The 25606-nt window shown below is 41.0% G+C and overlaps 1 long non-coding RNA gene across 2 annotated transcripts in view; it reads right to left on the reverse strand.

Annotated features, from left to right (window-relative positions):
• Positions 1–321: 321 nt before the first annotated feature.
• The window catches only part of LOC122974509, a 66403-nt gene continuing 41118 nt past the window's right edge, over positions 322–25606 (reverse strand). For both annotated transcript variants that reach the window (XR_006400393.1, XR_006400392.1), the window contains exons 2-5: positions 21884–22002; positions 17503–17620; positions 16365–16472; positions 322–465 (exon numbers count right to left, since the gene is read on the reverse strand). This is a non-coding gene — a long non-coding RNA (uncharacterized LOC122974509). The remainder of the gene's footprint in view (positions 466–16364; positions 16473–17502; positions 17621–21883; positions 22003–25606) is intronic.

Genomic DNA, 25606 nt, shown 5'->3' on the forward strand with positions numbered 1-25606 from the left:
AATAGAGATAACGAGGGGGTGTTGGAGGGGGAGCAGGGGGGAGAGGAGGACGTAGACAAGACCAGAAACCCCATTTATACCACTTTACCTCTCCCAGCATCCTTTGCTCCACTACTCCTTTACTCCAGACCTCATCTCCTTCCCCGTTCTCCCTCATCTTTCCCTCTCTGTCCATCTCATACTCCCTTTATTTCTTATTCTTCTCCGTTTTTTTTCTCCAGCTATTCCATTTTAACCATCTCTTTCCATTTCAGCTGCACCGGTTGCACTCATTTCAACAACTGCCGGCCCCATGCCCCCCCCCCTCCGCTCCCTCTCGCTGTCTTTCCATTTCCAGTTCTCTTCTCCAATCCATTTTTGCTTCCCTCTTTAAGCCTCCTCCTTTTTTCCAGCCCTCCATCCTGTCCTCCATCCATCCTTACACTACTTCAAGATGGATAGAAAATAAAGTCCTCCAGCAGCTCTCTAGATGGAAAAAAAAGAGAGAGAGAGACAAGGAAATAAAAGCAGAGGGGATGGCGAGGGCAAGGGAGAGCAGGGAGGAAGAGGGAGAGAGAAAAGAGAGACAGAGGGAGGACATTCAAATCAATACTTGTGTTTGTCAGGTTGTATTTTTCTGCTGCCTCGTGTTTAGACCCCCCTACCCCCGCCCCCCACCACCATACACACACGCACATACACACTCTATCCCTCTACTATTCTTTCTCTGTGTCTCTCTTGCTAAACACACACACTCATGCTCTGGCCGTGAACCCAGCAGCCGCCACCATTTCAGGTTGTTTTCTCCTGCTCAAAGCTCTTTCTCCTTCAGCTGCCCTGGCCATTTTGCCGTCTCCGACAAAGCCTCTTCATGAGGCATTCAGCAAAAGGACAGATCTTACGTCGCCGTTTCATGCATTTCGAGTTCATACAACCTGATGCTAATTAAAATACAAGTGCCCAAGGCCCGGCCACTTATCAGCACAAAGAAAACACGGGGACTCTACTCAGCCACTCAACATCAGTGCAGCCAGACGCGTTCAAATGGAAGGTGCTCTGCAGATGCACAAATATGTCTACAATGTACAGTAGGCTACATCTCGTGCTGCTTTATATTAGATAGAAAGTATCATTTCTTTTTCAGAGATTTTCCCAAGGTCAGTTTTTTTTCTGTTAAGAGGTGAATACATAAACACCAAACTCATTTATGTGTCACCAGTAAATCATCCACTCTGGTGCAATCTCATAACACTTTAGCATACATTACCTGATAGAAGGTAAGAACTGACCTTTTAGTTATTTAGGATATCTGATGCAGACTGCAGACACAGGCAGCATAGCTCAAGGTAGATCTGCACCTTTACGCATATGTAAATCTGTTCCTTGCTATTTTTCCTAATGCAAATCTAAAAGCGGAAACTCCCACTATGTACGTACAAACACGGCCTGGCTACAAATTTGCTCACCCACCATCCTAAAAAAACATTCCCTCAGCCCCATCTGTTAACATACTTGTCAAGTCGCTGTTTTTACCCGTGAAACTCACATTTTAGCGTCTTAGGCGGCATCTCAGGGCCATGAAATGAAAATCCCATGGATCGTCACACCACCGTACAAAATACAAAAAAATAAAAGTGCATGTTGTAATACTGGTTCAGTGATACAATACTGATGCACTGTGGAGTGAGCATCCTGGCTTCCCTGTTCTCAGGAGAAGTGGCAATCGCACCGGGAAGCAGTGTAGCGGGGTAATTTCCATTGTCTGCTATGTTTCATGGCGTCGTGTGGTTGACCTCGAAAAGTGTTCCGTACTGGAGCTGAGAGTGGCGTGTTAGTGCTCTCTGTGGTGCTTCAAGGACTGAAAAGTCTGATCACAGGTTACACTGATTCCTACAGGTTTTACATCACCCTACTCCTTATTTCCACTGCAGTTCTGTTGACAGGTGTGTGTTAAGCAGTGGTTAAAATGTTCAGCAAGACATTAAAAGGAAGCTAGTGACTGGTCACTGCCTCAAATTGTAAGCAGGGTTGATATTCCAAAATAGATTGGCTGTGTTCGCAGTCACCTAGGTTGCTTCCATAACGTAACAACTTAGTATAGGAGTCAGTGTATCTTTCGCTCTTCTTGTTTAAATTCCAGCTTTGTTTGGTGCTGAGACTGTTCAACTACCAACAGAAGACAAAGACAGGATGGTCATAGGAAATAGTTTTAAAACAAACCAGGAAAAGTTGAAAACAGAGCCAATACACTGGAAACATTAAGTATTAGGGTTAGGGTTAGGGTTAAGATTAAGGTTAGGGTTAGATAATAAAGATTGTGTAGTCTAACTACACAATCTCTCACAATTTCTCGCATTTCAAAATCAAAACCAGAAACCTGGCAATAAACTTTGCTGGCTGACAATTTTACTAAGGTTTGCAAAAGTTACAGTGTCCCACAACAACTTCACCATCTTTGCTGTGGTTTGCACATACTTGAAATTGCTTCTCACCACTGGAGAGGACAACAAGAAATAACAGATTTCAATTTAAGGAGAATTCTTAAGTCTTTCTTGCATTGTTAATAGGAGAAGCAGGGGACAGCAGCTGAGGCCAAACAGAATAAGATGACACAGAATTTTAGAAAATCCTTCAGTTTACTGCAGATAGGCTTTATAAAATTATATAATTCCCAATCATGGAATGTAAAAATAACAATTTACCATTTAATCAGCTCTACCTCCTCTTGTAGACTCTGATCATAGTAAAATAGACTCATCATCATTAATTTTACCAACAGGATATAAACTCCAATGCAATCTCCTAATAAAACTTTTATAGATGTTTCTTTAAAGCTTATGCTTAAATCTTTGTGAAATTGTATGCACTCATACTACTGCAAAGCACTGTGGATGAAAGCGTCCCACCAAATGGCATATTATGCATATATTGTGTATGCATGCAAGATAGAGGACACATAAGTAAGCGCAGTGATGCACAAACCAACAAGGACACTGAAGCACACACACGCACACACACACACACACACACACACACACACACACACACACACACACACAAACACACATATGCAGCAGATCCTGAATGAATAAACCAGTGATGCAAAGGACTAACTCAAGGACTATCTCTCTCTTTTGCGTGTGTCTCTCTCTCTCTTTTCCTTTCCCTCTCTTCACAGAAATAAACCAGGTGTGCATCTGGCGTCCCTCCTTCCCTCTACCTGTCACCTCGGGGATGAAGGAATGAGTGAGAGAGAGAGAAAGAGAGGGAAAGAAGAGAAGAGAGAGAGAGGAAAGGAAAGTCCCAGAAGAGGAGATAGGAAAACAGACATTCCTGGGGTGTGAATTGTAACAACCCCTCCCTTTCATCCCGCCCTAGTAGAATCAGGTCCAAAATGCCTGGAGGCAGATATGACCCTGAAATTTACACACACACACACACACATATACACACAAAGAACACAAAGTCTTCTGAAACAGCTGGATAAAGACATCATCTGTCATGGTTGTCAGCTTACGCCCCTCGCTTCTGAACAACACCACCAAAACGCGCATGTACACCGGCGCGTGCGCAGGCAAACCCCCCCAACACATGCTGCGGTTGAAATGTGTGTGTGACGGTTGAAATCCACCCTCCCACCTCCAGTAAATCACATGGTTAAACACACTTTCGTCCTTCGTTCTCATCTCTCTATAATGTTAGGATAGAGACGTCATCTGTCACGCTCGACTGTCAACTGTCCAAACACAGCCTCCCACCTGTCCACACGCATGCACGCACACACAAACACACACACACGCACACACACACCACAAAATTTCTGTCTGTAAACACTCCAATTACCTGAGAGCAGCATGGGGTCTGGGGGAAATTGCTGCTTCATTATCATAGCAGTTATTATGTTAACCCACGTGTCAGAGTCATGACCACACACACATATGTAATGACAGGGTCACACTATAGGGCTGACAGCACTTCCATAGGTGGATGGAGGAGGTCACTGCAGCAAAATACGTGCATTTAGTATGAGAGGAAACCCCATGTGCTCTTGATAATAGGTATTTTAGCTGAACAAATAAACAAGTGTGAGTGTATTTGCCTATAACAGAAGTGCAGAAAAGGGCAAAAAAATTCATATGGAAACACACTCAGACAGACATAGTGGAGAAGCTGCTGCCATTTTGAACGCAAGCCATTTCAGACTAACACAATCACAGCTGCTTGTGCAACAGCAGCCCCTCTATGTAATGTATTGTCCAATATTCTGTAACTATGTTAAAGACCAGCTCTAGAGCGGCTAAGCTATTACTGCTAAGTGGCTAAGTGCTTCCTAATACACTTCATCCTGTGTGCCGGTTGTTTAGAAAGAAAAATCAAGGGAGGGCAGCTTCAAAAAAGAAAACAGCTAGTCTGGAATTGTTGCAGCAAACAGCTGGTATTTTGTTACTGTTGGATGCTGGGAGTTTTTAGACCAAACCTTGTTCACTTACTGACAAATGCTGGAGCTCTTCTATTTTATTCTTAAAACTCTCTTTCTGTATTTTCTGCTCCTTACATTCACAGCCTCTTCATTAAATCCCGGCCACCTGTTGCCTGGACAGCGCAGGTTCAACAGAGGATAGTTTCCCAGAGACTGTGCTCATAAAGCGAGCTGTTTTGGACACCTCCCTTGACTGCGGCTGGTGGCAGAAATACACTCCTTTATTCCCACTCGACAACGACTTTTCACTTGTGCTGGCGCAGCTCGAAAATGAAGTGAAATTGAGTGTAGAGAGAGCCATGGCTCAGCAAGATCTACTTTTGAGCGGTGTTTAGCCCTCTCTGACGGTGTTGGTCCTGTCATCCAGTCAACCGATTTAGCAGGCCAGACACACATTCAATAACATCCTGATCACCGTCCAACCCTAATATGGGCTCCATAAAATGCTCCACTGCCAGCCCAGCTCATAACGTTCAACACCACCACCGGGAGGGACCGAGGAACACAGGGATCACATATTTCATAGTCCCCTGACCTTGACGACTGAAAGTTATTTATTTTAGAATAATTCTCAAGTGTATTAACAGGCGCAGTGTTTCACGAGGCTGGTGGTATAAACACAAGCTGTGTTTAGGTTTGAATGGGCCTGAGCATTCCTGAATGACAGGAAAAGGCAAATAGCGTGGTCAAAGCTGCTGGCAAGCGAGACAGTAGAATAGAATATTGAATCTGCCCAAATATGGAAACAACCATAACACAATCACATCAACAGCAGGACTCTTTCAGGACAAGCGTTTTTGTGGGCGTCCAAGTGAGGGGATTGAAATGGCACACATGCTTGCACTCGCGCAGGCACACTCATTTACACAGGCACACATGCACGCACACACAGTGTTGGGCAGCATCTCCATTTAAACAGGGGAGTAGAGGGAGAAAGCACATAATGGCAAAACAAAAATCACCAGAGAGACAATTAGTTCTTGCATATGAAGTCACAATGGAGCGTGTGTGTGTGTGTGTGTATATCATTTGATTGCTTGGTTTTATCGTGCAGTATTTGCACTTGTTTCAATTTGCCTTTTTTAAAATTTATTCTCTTGTTTCTTCATTTTATTGTAAAGCACTTTGAGCTACACCACCTGTACGAAATATATAAATAAAGTTTATCATTATTATTATTATTATATGTGTGTGTGTGCTCATGTCTGTGTTTGTATAAGTGTGCATACATGTGCCAAGCTCTGTGTGTGTGTGTGTGTGTGTGTGTGTGTGTGTGTGACTATGCATGCATTGCAGCCGGCTGTATGTATACATGCCAGTCTACTTGTTTGCTCACCAATCAAACACACGCCACTTGTGTGTGCATTGTAGCCGTCAGTCTTCTCCTGCCCAGAACACACACAAATACACACACACACGCACACACACACACTCCGGTTGGCATCTGGGTTGGCATTTGCATTGGCAGCATGGCACCCGTGTCTGGTATCCACACAAAGAGGCAGAGAGCTGTAATCCAGACCCAGCCCTTGGTGAGTTTGTGGGTTTGTGTGTAGTGTGTGTCATCAAGAGACACAGTCGTTGTCCTTAGTGGGTTGCGTAACAGCACGCTTCAGCCTCGCTTTCCTCTTTCTCTGGCACAACATGCCACAGTGACAGCCAGACAACTAGCGCTCAGGCCCTGGAGAGGTGCGCCTGGCCGGGACTGTGTGTGTGTGTCTGCATAGTCGCAGTATGTGTGTGTCTGCTTTTTCTATGTGATTGGGTGTGTAGCAATGTGGCATGACTGTATGAGTCTGAAATCCTCCCAGGTGTGTACAATGTGTTCAAGCGTAGACTGTGTGATATCACACATAGATACACACTGCAACCACTGTTACACAGGTGTTGCAGTGCTGATCTGCTTTTGTGTTCTCACACAATGAAAGATTACATATCTTTTGCACCTTACACCACTGTGTGTGTGTGTGTGTGTGTGTGTGTGTGAGATTGTAATTGTGTGTGTGTGTGTGGGGGGGGGGGGGGGACTCAGGTGTGGATTAGCAGGCTGGGGCTCAGGGACCTCAGCACACAGCCACTCCTGGGGGGCTTGGGCGGGGTGAGTAGGGTTAATTAACAATGGATACACACGTACACAACTGCACACATACGCACCCACACATCTACACACCATTGACTCATAGCAGGAGATCTGTGTGTTGGTTGGTCCCCAGCGAAGAATAGGTGTAGGTTTAAGGGAGGCATGTGTGAATGTGAAGGTGTGTGATTGGATGGTACAGATATAGAAAGTAAATTGGAGTCAGACAGACAGGAGGGGAAAGGGAAGAAGACAAAATGGTAGACAGATGAGCAGACAGACAGCAAAGGTCAATAAACAGAGAGTAAGAACGGCAGAATGCAAACAGATGGAGACAAACAGGCAGAGGAGCAAATATGCCAAACTAGATTGAAACTAGCGGGAAAAAAAGATTGAAACTTCAGGGTTCAAGATATCATTAGATACTGCAAAAAGGAGCTGATACCAAACTAACGAGGGTATTCGGTAACACCAGAAACAACTCCACTCTCCACAGGGTCAGACTCCACAGAATCAGGTTGCTGATATATAAGGCCTTTCGTGACAAATGAGGCAGTCTTTTTAGTGACATCTTTATCTCAATGTGATGCAGTTTGATTCATTACATATTTGTAATGATTAGTGCAGCACTGTCAAGTCAGGTTTATTTTGATTCAGTGTCTTAATTGGCTTTACAGGGATGGCCCAAGCTCTCTGGAAGCCCTTTCATACAGCACAGGTATGTAGGTTTCTCAACAAGATTCCTCAACAAGATTCAACTGAAAAAAAAAGCACAAAGGAGCAACAGCACACAAAAGACATCTCCATTTCACCCTTATTCACTCTTTCCCAATGTCCATTTCCTCCTATCTGCACACTGTGGAAAAATAAACACTTCAATTTGTCAAATAATCACCAGAAGTAATCGCCAAAAGCAAATAAGAGGTCAAGACAAAGACCTGGAGCCCTATAACATACAACATGCACACTACACCCACATATCATTGGTCATTGTCCAATGAAAACCCGTATCTTGAAATGTGGTGTTGATTTTTTTTTTTAGACAAACTGAAGGATTGAGTTTTCCCTAATGGGTTGAGAAAATGATCCTGTTTCCTCAGCTAAACAAACCATCCAATACCAGTTGGATGATGAAAAATGCATTGCCACAAAGCTGAAAAAGCAGACCTGTGTTAATTGGCTGATGAAAGGTTGATGTTGATGCATGGTTTTCACAGGGCAGTGACATAATGGCCAAAGTTATGGTTGAGCCAGAGAGAGTTTTGGACTATGGTTTTGGACGGTTTTAAACTTTAAACAGCTGTGACATCAGGATTATTAGCACTAAACACAAAGTACAGCTGAGGTGGACAGGAATGCCTTTAGTTTTGCAAGTACTTGGTCATAAACCAAAGTACTGGAAAAAATTAAATTTTGACCTGATGATGGTGCTTGATGAAAAGCCAGGGGATCACCAAAGTTATTACAAATCATCCTGAGGGGAACATTAACGTGTGGATCAAATTTCATGGCAATCCATCCAATAGGTGTTGAGACATTTCACTTCAAATCACAAACATCAACCTCATGGTGGCGGTACAGGAAAAGTCAGGGGCTCACCAAAGTCATTAGGATTCATTCTCTGTCTGTGGAGATATTTCAGTCTGGACCAAAGCAGACAGACTGAGAACCATGACATATAATACAACATAACTATTATACATAAAGATGTATTATAGCAGTACTTGGCTACTACCATACAATCAAAAAATATTAAAGATACACATACCGATACTATTCATGTAAATGTTCAATACATTTCATTGATAAACCATAGATTTCCAAAAAGTACATGACATAAGGACTTAATACTACTCAACTGGGGACAGGATCATGGACTCAAGCCATGATTTAAACTCATTCTGATTGACTGCCGACACAAGTGTGAATGTCGTATAAAAAGACCTGGAAAAATCTTTGAGTAAAAAAAAAAAAAAAAAGAAGAGAAATAAACCTCTGGAGAGGAAATTTAAATAGAGGCCCCCATTCATTCAATTGAGCTGTAATGTAACATTTTAATCAGATATTCTTCAAGTGTGCATGAATTAATTATTATTATGATTATGATTCTCTGTGTCAGTGGATTTAGTGCAGTAGGTTTCAGTGGACCATGTCTAATGCTGCTCCAGAGGCATTTCCAGTCTGCTACAGTTCTGAGGGGAAACTCAGGGATTTAAAGATCCTGAGCTTACAAAATATCAACTATTGATGGCTTTGGTATTGGCCATTAAAGACTGCAGTTGAACCCTGCTCTTAGTATTATTTTTTTTCATATTCAATCATTAGTGGAAAACTATTGATTCCTCTCCATCCAGTGACGCCAGACTAACAGTCTGTGTCTGTAAAGGTCAGCAAAAGTGATAAATTGATCAAAGCTCATTATCAGAGACAGAGAGACAGGCGAGACAGCAGGCCCGAGTGACAAAAACATGGATTTACTGTACGAACAGGAAGACCAGAATTCTTGCAGGCAGCAGAAATATGGGCGGTGGACAAACTATATTGAGGTCATGGCGACAAAATGGAGGTGATTCAGGCATACCATCTCATATAGGAGAGCAGAGATAGAGGGAGAGAGCAGAGGAAGGCACAGACAGGTAGATAGCAGACGGTCAGTGGGGAAATTACTGAGGGGTGCAGAGCGAGAGATGCTGGCCGGCACTGAGAGAACAGTAAAATGTCAACTCAACACACACATTATGAAACGCACAGATAGAAGGAGGAGGAGGAGGAGGGGGAGTGAGTGAGAGACAGAAGAGGTGGGGAATGAGAAAGTGTGGACTATCTGTGTTTGTATCTGAGGGTCTGCGGCTACACATGCAAATGTTGAGTGTGAGTATACAGGTTGTACTCTGTGTACCATGTATAGGTGAGAAGCAGCAACAGTCGGAGCAGTTTTTGTAATTTGTATGCATACAAGAGTTCCAATGTCTCCTCGTTATGTTGATTAATGATGTAATCTGGGGGCATTAAGTTTCATTTAAAATGTATGTGCTAATGCAAATTAGTTGTATATGAATGTTATTTTTAGGAGACAGGGTTGAACACACACACATCCCCTTAAAAAAAAAAACACACACACACACACACATAAACTTGCTGTTTCTCACTGAGGTACTCAAGTCTGTTACCTGGGATGTCTGTCATGATGTTTTGGAGGAAGAGAAGAGGTGTATCTATGACAATGAGGGCATTTATGTGTGTGTGTGTGTACGTGCGTGTGTGTGTGCATGAGTGTGTGTGTGTGTGTGTGTGTGTGTGTGTGTGTGGTGAGATGGGTGCTCCATATGGGACACATGTCATCATTAAATATTCATGCACTGGATTTGTCTCGTTAACAGCTGAACAGATCTGCATACACATGAGTGTGAATGCACGCGCACACACACACACACGCGCACACACACACACACATCACAGTCATCCTTGCTAAGGTAAAGGTATAAGCAGAAGCCATATATTTAAGTTATGGGTGTGTGGGTAATGCGACACGTCAATCAAGATATATAGCACACACACACACACACATATACACACACACAAACACAAATGCTGTGCGTATTCACACACACTCATGATCACAAACAGGTGTTGTAATGGCAGCTCCAGGAGCTCCAAATGACAACGTCAAGAGCGCCCAATTACCACAGCGACTGATCTGACTACCATTTTGCCTGCCTCTGTCAAATGCGCTCTGTCACACAGCCACCTCCCCCAACTTCAAACACACACACACACACACACAGACACACACAGACACACACACACACAAAATGCACATACGCTCAGAGATGCAGAATGCATAATGAAAAAGACATGCAAAGATACACCCATATGCAGCAGCTCACTCCTTCTTTCTCTTTTCTTGGCACACACACAAACACACACACACACACAACACACACACATACACAGAGGAAACCCTTCTCCCTCTTTCCGCCCACCGCAGCAGCTTTGGCATGCCGTAGAGAGAGGCAGGAGGCCACATTTAGAAAACAGAAGGGGGCTGTTGCTCTGCTTCGATGGAGAGCTCACACCAGGAGACGCCTGCAGCTTCAGTGCAAAAGCCAGGATGAAAGAAGAGCAGAAACTCTCCCACACTCTCCAGCACACATTAGCCAAAATTCCACTTCTCTTCTCTTCTTCTCTTTCCCATATCATAGTGCCCTGCTTAAGGGGTTTCAGTTGTAAACAGAGCTAAGGAGTGCCGTGTTACACAGAAAGGCATCGTTTTGGCTAGCAGTTCCTGTCCTGATTAGATGGTAATACGTGATATCTTTGTTTTGTTTTTTCAGCATTTTCTCCATCTTTGGCACTAAAATAAACAATGCTGTGTGGTTTTCGGCAGTACATTTCCTACTCGTCAGTCAAACAGTGTTGGCAGTAGCCTCTCGCCGTTTCTTTTTTTTCGATGGAGGTTCTGTTTAGGAAATGTGAGTTTCCACGGGCGACGTTCTTTCCTCGCTCGCTGCTCAGCCATGGCATCCATCACCATTCATGCTTACTTTCCAGTTTTTCTTGTTTATTCCCCACTAACCACTGCTATTTCCATCATGTCTGAAAACTTAACACAAGAAAAGCCTACCAAACACAGCAAGTGTAAAAGCCCTAAGAGGCATAAAGTGATGAATCAACAGGTGATACTTACAGAGAATATTGTGTATTTTTTTTTAACTTAAAATCCATTACCTAAAGGCTGATTTAGTGTGGAGCTTTTTGCCAACACTCTGACACAATGGAAGTGAATAGAATTGTGCTTGTGATAAATTAGGCTACGCTCAAACTACAGGCATTAATGTTCAATTCAATTTTTTTAGTCAGATATGATCTTTTTGTGTTGATGGTTCACATTCATGTTTCTAGCTCTGGTGTGAACACTGTTGAGGTCCTAAACTGCCACACATGTGCAGACTTACAACTATGATAATGTGCGACAGTCAAATAGAATAGAAATAGAAAAGAAATAGAATAAATAAAGAAGAAACTTTTCCCCAAATGTCCAACAAATTTGAAATTTCCTCATCTCTCCATTGACCCCTGTCGCTGTTGTTGCTCTCCTCCATGTTTATTTTTACTGGCCTATGAGGTGCCGACACTGAGTGATGACAACAGGCAATACGAGACATTAAAAAAAAAACACACACACACAAGAATTCCGATCTGACAGCGGTCATGTAGCCAGAGATCGGATATTAATCACATATAGGACCACATATGCAAGTGGCCCCCTGCAAAAAAAAAATCTGATTGTGTTTGTCCACACTTGTGTGAAAAAAATCAGATCCATTTGGAGGCAACAAAACAACCTAAACAAAAACAAAAGTCAGCCAACAGTTTTCACTGCAGCTATTTCTTCTGCAGTTTGAAATTTTAAATGTAATATTTGAATGCTGTGAGCATCACAAAGGAAAATCCATTCACCTCTGTTGTACCAGGGTGGAGGCATAAATCTTACAGACATACTGTATCTAAAAACCAAGAGAAATGAAACCAATTCTGCATGGTTAAATACTGCTATTGGTTAGTGAGAAAAGATGAAAAAAAAATACACAGTGGTTTTTCATAATCAAAATAAAAGCTTTTCCAGGTTATTGTGAGTGGGATTTGATGCTTACGTGAGCCAACTTCTTAACATAGACACTACTTGAAGATTTCTTGAATATTAATAAGGTGTTGGTGTGCGTGCAAACTCAGTAAGCATTGTTATGGAACTGGGTTCAGGAGAAAAAATGTGAACATATGGAGAGAAGAGAATATGCCAGAGACCAGAGAATAAAGTGGACTTAATAATGGCCAGAGGTGTCATATGAGACATGCTCAACCCTCCTACCCCACCTCCCCACATGCCCACACACACACACACACACACACACACACACACACACACACAAACAAATGTGAACGCTCATTCACACACAAACATTTAGGCTGGCCTCATTTCAGTTGCTCACCGCTTTCTCTTTTTTTTCCCCCCTCTATCTCTCTCACACACACACACCACACATCTCTCCTCTCTGGCCGGGCAGTCGAAGCGGGGTCAGAGTGCAACTCGGTAATGGAGTCTCTCCCACCTGGCGGTGTCAGGTAATACACAGAGGGGGAGGTGTGTGATTGCGTGTGTGTGTGTATGTGCGTGTCTGTGCGGGGTGGCTGAAATGGGGCCGAGCTGAATGACCCAAATTGTGGCGACAACCTTGAAGAGCTCAGGTGGTACACGATGAAAAGTAAAAAGCTGGAGTTAGAGAGAGAGAGAGAGAGAGGGAAAGAGACAGAGAGAGAGAGACAGAGAGAGAGAGTGGAGAACGGGGGAGAAGAGGGGAGGAGGGGGGAGATACAGAAGGAGCGCTGTGGTAATACGTGTCCTTAAACTGATTTCAGTTGTTTTCAGAACAAGGTGTGGTCCTCTCATCTCTGCATGGCACTGCTGCTGATTGGAGGCTGTTAGAGGTCTCTCTCTGTGTGTGTGTGTATGTGTGTGTGTGTGTGTGTGTGTGTGAGTGAGTGAGAGAGAGAGAGAGAGAGAGAGAGAGAGAGAGAGAGAGAGACACACACACACACAGAAACAGTTAAAAAAAAAAAGTATGAATGCCTTTTATGTGCGCACAAACGCGTACATCATATGCATTATACTTACTTCCTTACCTAGATGCAATCACAATTTGCAGCTCTCTGGTGTATTCTGCTCCACTCCTATGTGTGTGAGTGTGTGTGTGAGTGTGTGTGTGAGTGTGAGTGTCTAGGCTGAGCAGCTGGCTGTTTCTCAGTGTCTCTGATTAGTAATCAGTCAGCATTGTGTCTGAATGCAGATTGTTAACAGGGCTGGCCTTAACACTATGGACCTCATCAGAGCCCCAATCTAGCTTTTATTTGGCCTTATAAATTTCAGCTTTAGTATATTCAAATCGATTCTAATGGAAGGTCACATGGCTGGTCAACAGACAGGAAAATCATCTGTGTGCCTCTGGTATACATTAAAGCATCCATACTTTACACTTAAGCATACATTTTAATGAGATATTGTAGAGTGGTCAAGTAGAAAAACTGAAAATGTAACATTTAAAAGGATTTTGGTACATGGCTAATTTTTCAATCTGTTCTGTAGTTTTTGCTGGTTAATACCAAAGTATCTGTTGAGTACTAATGGTGATGACATCACTACAATGAAGAAACACAAGCAGTCAGACAATCAGACAGGTAGTAAATAAGCATGTCAGTCAGATTATCTATATCTGCTTTATCTGGGGGAAAACCAAAAGTAAGTGCACTTGAAATGTCTGATGTAATCTTTCACTGTGCAGGAAAACAGAACTAACAGAAGTACAACTGTGCACTATGTAAATGATTTTTACAGTTTACCTTTGTTTTATCTTCCAAATAAGCTTTTCTAACCTGGAGGTTTGTAATTGTCTAAAGGCTTGTGTTTCTTGCCCTGTCGCACTTTGTTTTAGTGATGTCTCTGCTTACCCAGGTCTCTGCAATTAACTCGGTGAATACAATGTTTGCCACAGGAAGAAAAATAAGACCCCTTTTGTTCTTGGATTCTTTAAAGAGCATCCTACACAAACCTTGTATTCTTTAGAAAGAAAAAAAAAAAAGCACTGATTTAAATAATGTGAAGCAGCTCTCTGCATCTTTCATTACCTACTGCAACTCTCAGGGTAGATATGTTTTATTTGAGTGTACGTAGCACAGAACTCAGCTATATGAAATACAACATTTATGGCTTCCCGCTGCCAAAAATAGTCAGCTTCAATTTGGGCTGTGATGAAGTTTCTCAAACATTTGTCATGCATATTTGTTTTGAATACGTTTTGGTCCATTATTTCGACATTTTTCACTGTTGAAAAACATATGGCCATATTGATGAATAGGACCTATTGTTGGAGGTATTATTTGTCACTCTGACTCGCTCTCAGTGATGGATGTGCGTGTGTGTGAATGTGATTTATGGCATCGGGAGGTAGTATATGGCTGTGTGAGTGAGTGCGAGTGTGAAAGCAAAAGTCTATTAAGATGACCTTGAGAGGAACTCCCAGCACTGCTTGTACATAAATGAACTATGAAAACTGAAAGTGACGAGCTGACAGTGTGTATGTGTGTGATTTCTGGTGAGTTGTAATGCTAGATGATATTGTATTCTGAGTATGATGATATTATGACCTATTTTAGACACTTTTCTAGCTTTTTTTTCTCCCCACTTTTCTTCTACTTTCTTCTTCCTTCCCTTTCTGTCATTATACCTTTTCATTTCTCTCTGTCTGTTCCTCACGATTTCCTTACATTAGTCTCCCTCCTCTTGCTCCCTGTGTCTGTGGTAATGTCCTCTTAGTATATTGTCAGGGGAGGTCTGTCCGTTAACCACTGATCACTCGGTAATAAACACACTTCATTAAACCACAGACGCGCATTCATCAGTAGCCCGCTTACCTCCTCTATAGGAGTCTGGCTTAGACACACACCAATCATTTACCGCTAGATGTGTGTGGCTTCCTCCTGGTGGGACGTCTGGTCCTAACTTGATGATTTATTTACAATTCTGACCATGTGCTTCCCTGGTAAATGCTTGACTTTGAAGGGAAGGATTACTTTCTGAAGCAAGGGCACTGGGCAACAAGCCTGGGTGTGACTTGGCAAATGTTAGAAGTCATTGTGGAGTGCATAACCAATGAAGAAAGCACCATTTACAATTTTTCTTGTTTATTACCAGTTATTTTGCCAAATAGCTAATCTACATAGCCTCAAAATGTTACCCACAAAATATAAATCATGTTCCTCGATGGTGAAGGATTATTTTTTTTTCATAAAATTTGCTTTAGGAATGTTATTTGGCATGTTTTGCCATGTTTTTTGGCCATACACAGTTTATATAAGTCCACATTTATATAGTATATTTAAAACACAATAAAGAGTCTGCTCCCACAGAAATACTTCCTACTGAGGCCACTAAAATAAACCCAAGCAGAAACTCGCATTGAATGACGAAAATAAATTACCTTAAAGGAACAGGGAAACTTTTCCATGAATAATATAGAAGCCATTCAGAGCACACAGATGGATTATGGGCTTGAGATTGACAAGGACGCCTCTCAAAGGGGTTATTAGCTTAAAAGACCATACTGGCAGTTTTCTACATTTTAGTCCGCTAACTACAAATCACATATACTTCACATCAGTGCTGACCATTTTCCAATGCGCGCTAACTTTGGAGATTGATTTCCAACCTCTCTACTAATGCAGTTGCAGGCAGGCCTGCTTTTATAATTCTTCCTTGGAGTTGAATTCAGGGAAACTGAGTGTCGGCTGCCAAACAGAAGGAAATTTTATATCTTCATTTAGATCTTTTCCCATGTTGTCCATGGTTATTTACTGTTTGTCTTTCATGTTTGATTTTCTGATTTTTTTTGCTTGTGAACAGCTGACTCTCTAGTCTTGAAGGTACAGCTAGCAAAATCCCTTTTGTTCAGACATTCATACTCTCCAGAGGATGAATGTCTGACTTTGGTTATCCACTGGCTTTTCATCACCAGGAGGTTTTACTATAGTGGTTGTGAGCGATATATCGCATCAGCTGTTAGACTGTGTGCCGTGTAATTCGGTACAAACTCGACTTTCATCTAGCATGATCATGAAGTTAAAATTAAAAATGTTCAATACTTGTGGATGATTTATGACTGAATACTTGCAAGTCCAATGACATTTCAGACTCAACTGTACTTTGTGTTTGGGGCTAATTAGCAAATGTTAGCAGGCTATCATTTTAAACTAAGATGAACATGGTCAATATCATACCTGCTTAACATCAGCATCTTAGCATTGTCACTGTGAGCATGTTAGTATGCTGACATTAGAAGTCTCACGGAGCTGCTAGCGTGGCTGTAGACCCCTGGTCTTCTTTACCTTCATGGTGTGGGCAAAAGAGGTACATTTAAAAAATACTTACAATCTGACCTGCACTCCCTCCTTTTAGATGAAATTATGAATAAATGTTTCCATACAGCAAATAGGAAACAAAGAGGAGTCCCAACTTAACGTCTTGTCAGTCTATGCCTACATGCTGTCAGACATATTTCAACTAAACACAGTTTCCTATCTAATAAATGATGAAACTGATGAGAAAATGTATTAGTGCAGTCATTGTGAAAAGCACAGTGCTCACAATGGTCATTAATTAAGGCTTCAATAGAAAATCCATCAGTGATTAAGAGAAGCAAGAACCCTCTTCTCTTATTTAGACAAAAATGTCTGAATGACATGAAAAACCATTATCTTACCAGACAGATGAAGCCAACAATGTTATGTGTTACATGTCTGAAAAGGGCTTTAGAGGGTAATTCATTATTGAAAATTATGTGATATAATATTTAACCAGCAAATATGAACAGCTGCCCTACGGCCATGGAGGTGCTGTGAACTGTGCTTGGATATATTTTGTGGCTGTTAGAGTACAGTTTATGATTGCTGCATCCAATTTTGTTATATTGCTCGGTCAGCTGTGAAGTTTGCATTACTGGTACTGTAAGTATGTTGTCCAGATGGTTTCTGAACTTATTTTTAATCTGTTTATAAAGAGGTCAGTAGTTGTCTATTAAAACCAGGCTTTTTGCATTGTTCACATTCCGACATGACGCATAGTCCTGCTTTTATTGGATAAAATCTGCCTAAATGGTGTCATTTATTGGGTGGGAAGATGGATGGACAGATGGACAGATGGAAGATGGAAATATCTTGCTGCCAATATGTATCAATATGTCACATCGAGGGACAGTGAATGATGTAGACACACACACACACACATGAACACACATTATATATCAATCTTAATGTTGGAGAAGTACCACTCCATTCTTCAGAGACATGCTGTACCCTCTGGTTTGCATCTTTGTGGAGAAAGATTCCTACTGCAGCAGGATAATGATCCCAAACTCACCTCAAAGCTTTGCAAGAACTACTTGAAGACCAAAGAAGACCAAAGGAGTCCTGACTGTCATGGACTTTCCTCCACAGTCACCTGACCTCAACCTTGCTTTTTGGAATGTTGTCAAATCCTGCTGGGATAATGTGAGTCATCAGGTTTTGCACAAACTTGTGGAGTCCATGCCAGCTCGAGTGCATGTTGTCATTAAAGCAAAAGAGGGGAAATACTAAGATATTCTGATATTCATGTACATTTTTCAAAGATGAAACTTTTCACTCAAATTGTTAAGCTGATGTTATCATTTGTAATGAAAGAAATAGTATTACAATCGAAACAAATGCAAAATAGAAGTATTTTGAGTAGTGGTCTAAGACTTGAATCCCACTGTACATGTACATCCTTTTCTTTATGTAAACATTCTTTTTGATGAGATGGACATCACACTTTCTGCACTTTGAATAAGAAATAAAATATATTTGTATGCATCTATTCCACACTTTAGACCATAAAATGTACTTGTGTCCGTTATTGCCAGTGAGTAGTAGATAGCAAAAACATTAACCGCATCATCATTTTACACAATAATACATCATCATCATTTAGAATGTCTTAACATTTACACTAACTGTCTAATTATGCCTGAAAGTGTGTCCAACCCCAAAAATGTAACATTATACCCACTTCAACTTCATCTGATTTGATAGAAATTTCTGATCAAGGTTTAGGATGTGAAAAATTACAATATGTATAAGTGAGAGGCTCAACAGAGTTCCTGCTGTATATTTACAAACACAGTATATATATACTCTGTGTGTCTGTGTGTGTGTGTGCTTATTCATTATATTTATTTTTCCTCTTTCCCTACCTTTTTCTTGCTTTTTGACTTTTCATCTGATGTATATTCATTGGACTCATTAGATCTGCAAACCACATTTAAACATTTCAAACATCAAGCCCAGCCTCTCTGTGAACAGGTATCATCGGAACTACTTTCTACTGAAGAAATAGTCCAAATGAAAACTGATCACAGTGAATTCTGTTGGGAGTAATGAAGACTCCAGAGGGTGATGTTGCTGCTGACTTATTTGAATGCCACTTTTTCAACACTGTGAGCACCAAAAAAACAAACAAACAAACAAAAATTTCATTCGCCTCTACTGTATAGAAGGCAGAAATCTCAGAAAAACATAAAGACAAATACAATTGAAACATGCATGCTAGATACGACTGGAGATAAATGAGAAATAAAATATACACGACAAAGTGTGACTCTGAACAACACAGCCTCAAAACTGCACTGTGGGTACATGACAATGTTTTGGAAACAAACATTTACATACCTGACAATACTTAATGCATATAGGATTAAGCAGAACAGTGACAAAGAAGACACGGGGGCGTTGAATTTGCCTAGATTTGCCTAAGAACAGCTAATACAGGGGTAGAATTTCTTTTTAAAAGTGAACATTGACACAAAGAGACCTCAGAGCAGCATCATGATGGAAAGGATCTTGCTGGGTGTCCTGTATCTCTCAGGTCAGTGAAATATTTAAAGATATAATATGTAACTTTTTTGCATTATAATGTCTTAAAATGGCTAGACCTATGTTATATATTTTGTTGAGTTATGCACTTACATTATCCCAGATGTTTCCAACAATGTTCAAACTCAAAAGAAATCTGTAATTTTAATCAAGACAACGGTCCATTTCATTTGGTCGGCAGCCAACGGCATCATATGCCCTTTCTGCGAATGTCAGTGTTGTGGTTGTCCACAAGAAGCTGTCATAAATTTACTTTTTTATTCAGTTTTAAGTCACATTTTTACAATATACTTTTTAGATCTTGGTCGTTTTTAACTATATCTTTTAACTGGATTTTAGTCTGGATCTTAAGTTATCGGAAAAACAAGCTGAGCAAACGTTGGCAGCAGCTCGGCTCACAGCTCCACTGGCTGTCGTGTCTGCTGAACAGCGTGGGAGAAACACAGATATTTAATGTGAGACTGCTTTATTCGGTCTTTTTACTGGTTTTAACCACTGGGTCCGTTTGTTTTGGAGAGGAGGACACCTCTGTGGATAATTCGGCTCCTGGTAAAAACCTCATGAACGCTGAACACTGAAGGAATCCTAACCAGGAGAAGCTGACTGCAATGACTGCAATGGTAGTTGTTTCACAATGAAGACAACAACTCCCATGATCCCACGCTACTTCACCATGTCATCAAACTCCGCCATCCATCCATCTTCTCCACATGTCGTCTCCTTCAGTACCACTTTGTTGATAAACCCATGAATTGGACTGAAGCTCAGACCTACTGCAGAGAGACATACACAGACCTGGTCACCATTGAAAACACTGAAGATATGAACCAACTCATCAACAAGGTTTCATCTGCTGGTAATAAGAGTCTGGTCTGGATTGGCCTGTACAGAGATCCTGACATTAACTGGTCTGATGGTAGTGACTACTCGTTCACCAGATGGAATGGCTCAGCTTCAGAATCACTGATGAAAATGATGTGTGGTGTGCAGGAATCAAACCAATGGACATTTATGTCCTGTGAAAAGAGATTTCCATTTGTCTGCTACAGCATCCCTCCTGGTGAGTAGTTTACTGTCCTTCAGTAGAAGCCAGAGAACGCAGGGCTCAACATTAAGGCTTGTCTGCTTGTCTGGGACAATTGGATTTTTAATAGGGCAAGTGGAAGAGAAATTTTCTCAAATTCAGAAACAGCATTTACACAAACTTTCATCACATTACAGCTGCAAACTCAGACTGGCCTCCTACCACAGGTGTGCTTGTTTTGAACACTGTATCCCCGTTTGAGACACGGAGACGACTGTTACTGTTGACATAGACCAACAAACCACCACCAGCTCCTGCTACGCAGGTGTTCAAAACAAACAAACCCTCCATGTTGAAGCTAGCAGGCAGACTGGAGCTGCTTTCATGAGACAGACAAGTGAATCAGAGTCAAGAGGATCATATATGACACTAACTGACAAGTGCAGCATCAAATAATTAATGTCAGACAAAAGACAACAAAGTAAATAGCTAAAACAGCTATTCAGTGAAGCTTAAGTTTTTAAAATTGACATAAGTGTTGTTTTAACCATCCAGTTTATCAGGTGCTGCTGCTTTACATTACAGTTATGTTAATGTAGCTGATAGTTTGGATAACTGGACTACTGATGCATTCCCACTGTGTGTCGTTTGTCCACAATTACTTTAATTAACATCATACAAGTTAAAGTTCTGCTTCATGAAGGAATCAGGAGAGAGGAGACAGAAGTGAGGAAGAATCGCAGGATGTAACGTTAATGGTGTTGAAAGAAAAACAAGGAGAAAGTAAAGAACTGATTCAAGAAGGAAGAAAAAGTTTAAGGAGGAAAGAGAAACACAGAGGCAGCCCAGGCGTCAGGTGATGGAGAGATATGAACAAATTCAAAGCAGGAGACAGAAAAAACCCGTAGGGTGTGACCTACACCTGTAGATGAGCCACTGTTATTCAAATATAAACAAAAGGACATCCTAACAAAAAAAGTCAAAGCACAAGATCTTTTAATACAGGTACTAACACTATGCAACAACGCTATTAACATGATGTTTTCTTAAATTCAAATTTCTTGATTTGGCTTTAAATGTGAGCAAATTAATTCCCCTTTAGTCACTTTTGTTATTAAGTTATATTACAAACATTGATCTATATTAAGGACCATACAGACGGTGTGAGTATCGAGATTTGTTTTTAAGATAGAAACTGATTGGTCCACTTATCCATCTTTAAGGCCTACGTTTATTTATGTGTTGTAAATAAATATTGTTAATATTTATTTAATATTTATTTACCAAATTTTTGAGCATTTGTTTCATTTCAGCTCAGTGTAGAGAAATACAACTGTACAGACAAACATTTACGTACATGACTATACTTTTTGCATATAACATGCAGCAGAACAGTGACTTTTGGTGTTGAATTTGCATAGATTTACCTAATATTAGAGTTTCTTTTTTGGCGTGAACCTCGGCACATAGAAGCCTCAGAGCAGCATCATGATGGAGAGGTTCTTGCTGGGTGTCCTGTATCTCTCAGGTCAGTGAAATATTTAAACGGTATAATATATAACTTTTCTGCATTATAATGTCTAAAAACGACTAGACCTATGTTATATATTTTATTGAGTTGTGTACTGTGTAGTTGTGTTTCCAACAATGTTCAAACCCAAAGAAATGCATAATTTTAATCAAGGCAACAGTCCATTTCATTTGGTCGGCAATCAACGGCGTCATATGCCCTTTGTGCATGTGTCAGTGTTGTTGTTGTCTGCCAGAAGCAGTCATGTTATTTCATTATACTGTAGTACTCAAAAAAATGTTAGAGCCACCTTACATGTTAAAAAGTGGTGTTTTCCTCACAGGGCTCACAGGCTGGTCGATCTTCTCCACATGTCGTCTCCTTCAGTACCACTTTGTTGATAAACCCATGAATTGGAATGAAGCTCAGACCTACTGCAGAGAGACATACACAGACCTGGCCACCATTGAAAACACTGAAGATATGAACCAACTCATCAACAAGGTTTCATCTGCTGGTAATAAGAGTCCGGTCTGGATTGGCCTGTACAGAGTCATTGATTGGAAGTGGTCAGATGGGTACAGAGGGAGTGGGGCTGAATATAGGAACTGGGCACCCAAAGAACCAAATTTAAGGGCTCGTGATCTCTGTGTATGGAGTAGAGGTGGAAATCAGTTATGGCAGGATGGTTTGTGCAAAGTTCCACATGTTTTCATCTGTTATAAAGGTAAGCACTAAGCAAAGCATTATTTCTTCTCTAATAATGATTATATTGAAGTTCAGGACTTCAACTCAAAGATTCATTTTTTCTCCCAATAACTTAACTGTAGGAACACAGCTGGATCCTGAATTTGTTTTTGTGAATCAAAAAATGAACTGGTCCAGTGCTCAGAGGTACTGCAGGGAGAACTTCATAGACCTGGCCACTGTGAGGAACGACACTGAGAACAAGGAGGCTAACAAGGTGGTGCCGAGTGTAAGTGGGCCATGGATTGGCCTGTACAGAGATCGTGGCATTAACTGGTCTGATGGTAGTGACTTCTCGTTCACCAGATGGAATGGCTCAGCTTCAGAATCACTGATGAAAATGATGTGTGGTGTGCAGGAATCAAACCAATGGACATTTAAGTCCTGTGAAGAGAGATTTTCACCTGTCTGCTACAGCATCCCTCCTGGTGAGTAGTTTACTGTCCTTCAGTAGAAGCCAGAGAACGCAGGGCTCAACATTAAGGCTTGTCTGCTTGTCTGGGACAATTGGATTTTTAATAGGGCAAGTGGAAGAGAAATTTTCTCAAATTCAGAAACAGCATTTACACAAACTTTCATCACATTACAGCTGCAAGCTCAGACTGGCCTCCTACCGCAGTTAGTTGTAGCTTCTAGGAGCGCTTGTTTTGAACACTGTATCCCCGTTTGAGACACGGAGACGACTGTTACTGTTGACATGGACCAACAAACCACCACCAGCCCCTGCTACGCAGGTGTTCAAAACAAACAAACCCTCCATGTTGAAGCTAGCAGGCAGACTGGAGCTGCTTTCATGAGACAGACGAGTGAATCAGAGTCAAGAGGATCATATATGACACTAACTGACAAGTGCAGCATCAAATAATTAATGTCAGACAAAAGACAACAAAGTAAATAGCTAAAACAGCTATTCAGTGAAGCTTAAGTTTTTAAAATTGACATAAGTGTTGTTTTAACCATCCAGTTTATCAGGTGCTGCTGCTTTACATTACAGTAATGTTAATGTAGCTGATAGTTTGGATAACTGGACTACTGATGCATTCCCACTGTGTGTCGTTTGTCCATAATTACTGTGATTAACATCATACAAGTTAAAGTTCTGCTTCATGAAGGAATCAGGAGAGAGGAGACAGAAGTGAGGAAGAATCGCAGGATGTAACGTTAATGATGTTGAAAGAAAAACAAGGAGAAAGTAAAGAACTGATTCAAGAAGGAAGAAAAAGTTTAAGGAGGAAAGAGAAACACAGAGGCAGCCAAGGCATCAGGTGATGGAGAGATATGAACAAATTCAAAGCAGGAGACAGAAAAAACTGGTTGGGTGTGACCTACACCTGTAGATGAGCCACTGATCTGTACATATTTTAAGCACAATTTGTTATTCAAATATAAACAAAGTCCATGACATACCTGCCTCATGACAAAACTAGTAGTTTCAGGGGTCCTACCAACCCTCCTGAAAAAAATCTTAGGGGGAACCCTGTCAATCATCATTATTAAACATCAGAAGCATGATCAGTGATTAATCTATTGAGTTCATATTAAATCAGACTTTACAAAGTGCTTCGCAATTCAGGGTCAAATAAAAAGATCATTAGCAGGGAAGTAATGGCTTTAATAAAATTCATAAACTGAATCATTTAGATATTGAAACTGTTTGAATGATTTCAAGTGTTTCCTTGTAAATTATAGCTATTTTTACCCAGACAAGTTACTTTTGTACCTGGACAAGTGACAGGTAAATTTACTCGTCTGAAGGACAAGTGCCTCGAAAACACATCGAGCCCTGGAATGCTGCGTAACTTTAGCATAAATCATGTTTGAATGTACACAGAAAGAATGTGCTCATTTGTTGTAATGAATCAGATATCATAGAACTAACTACGACAGCCAATTAATGATTCATTTCTCCTCTCGTTATGTGTCTCAACACCAGTAAAGAGGCAGGTAGTTAAGCTGAGGATGAAGGTGCAGGACTCCTCCGTGGATCTCAATGACCCTGCTGTGAAAGCAGACATCCTGAAAAAGGCAAGTCTCCAAAATCCAGACTGGGATGGGGGCTGAGAGTGTCTCAAACTGGTCTAGAATACTTGTTTACATGCTTATTCTGCTTGCTGTGTTTTGCCATTATGAAGTTTGATGATATCTAAAAACCAGTGGGGTTTCTTAGACACAACAACAACAAAATAGAGGGGATGAATGTTTCAAAATGGCTTCCATTTGTGTTTCCCAGTTGCAGGACAGACTGAAGGAGCAAGGAGTGAGTGGAGTCGCCCTGAAGTGGAGAGACCAGCCTGATGGGAAAGTCTTCCACAAGGAGGAGAAAGTAGAGAAGAAGAAAAAAAGAAAGAAGACTGAGCTCTGAAATTAAAAGCCAGCTTTACTTATCTGTAATCCATGTTGAATGTTGATTCTCTATCTGCTAACAATACACCATCATCAGCTTAACCATAACCTTTACTAAATCCTGTATAGAAGAGTTTTATCCTCCCTCATCAATATCACTGTGTGAAGTGTTTCAATGAAATTCAGTTTTCTTCCAAATAAAACATATGAGATAAGTCTTTGGCTTCAAGTTTACAGTGTGTGAAGCAACCTGATAAAAGCAACAGACACACAGTTATGGGTTCACATCCCAACATGACACATAGTCCTGCTTTTATTGGATAAAATCTGCCTAAATGGTGTCATTTATTGGGTGGGAAGATGGATGGACAGATGGACAGATGGAAGATGGAAATATCTTGCTGCCAATATGTATCAATATGTCACATCGAGGGACAGTGAATGACGTAGACACACACACACACACACATGAACACACATTATATATCAATCTTAATGTTGGAGAAGTACCACTCCATTCTTCAGAGACATGCTGTACTCTCTGGTTTGCATCTTTGTGGAGAAAGATTCATACTGCAGCAGGATAATGATCCCAAACACACCTCAAAGCTTTGGAACAACTTCCTTGAAGACCAAAGAAGACCAAAGGAGTCCTGACTGTCATGGACTTTCCTCCACAGTCACCTGACCTCAACCTTGCTTTTTGGAATGTTGTCAAATCCTGCTGGGATAATGTGAGTCATCGGGTTTTGCACAAACTTGTGGAGTCCATGCCAGCTCGAGTGCATGTTGTCATTAAAGCAAAAGAGGGGAAATACTAAGATATTCTGATATTCATGTACATTTTTCAAAGATGACACTTTTCACTCAAATTGTTAAGCTGATATTATCATTTGTAATGAAAGAAATAGTATTACAATCGAAACAAATGCAAAATAGAAGTATTTT

The sequence above is a fragment of the Thunnus albacares genome, chromosome 22 (assembly GCF_914725855.1).
Source record: "Thunnus albacares chromosome 22, fThuAlb1.1, whole genome shotgun sequence".
Lineage (NCBI taxonomy): Eukaryota > Metazoa > Chordata > Actinopteri > Scombriformes > Scombridae > Thunnus > Thunnus albacares.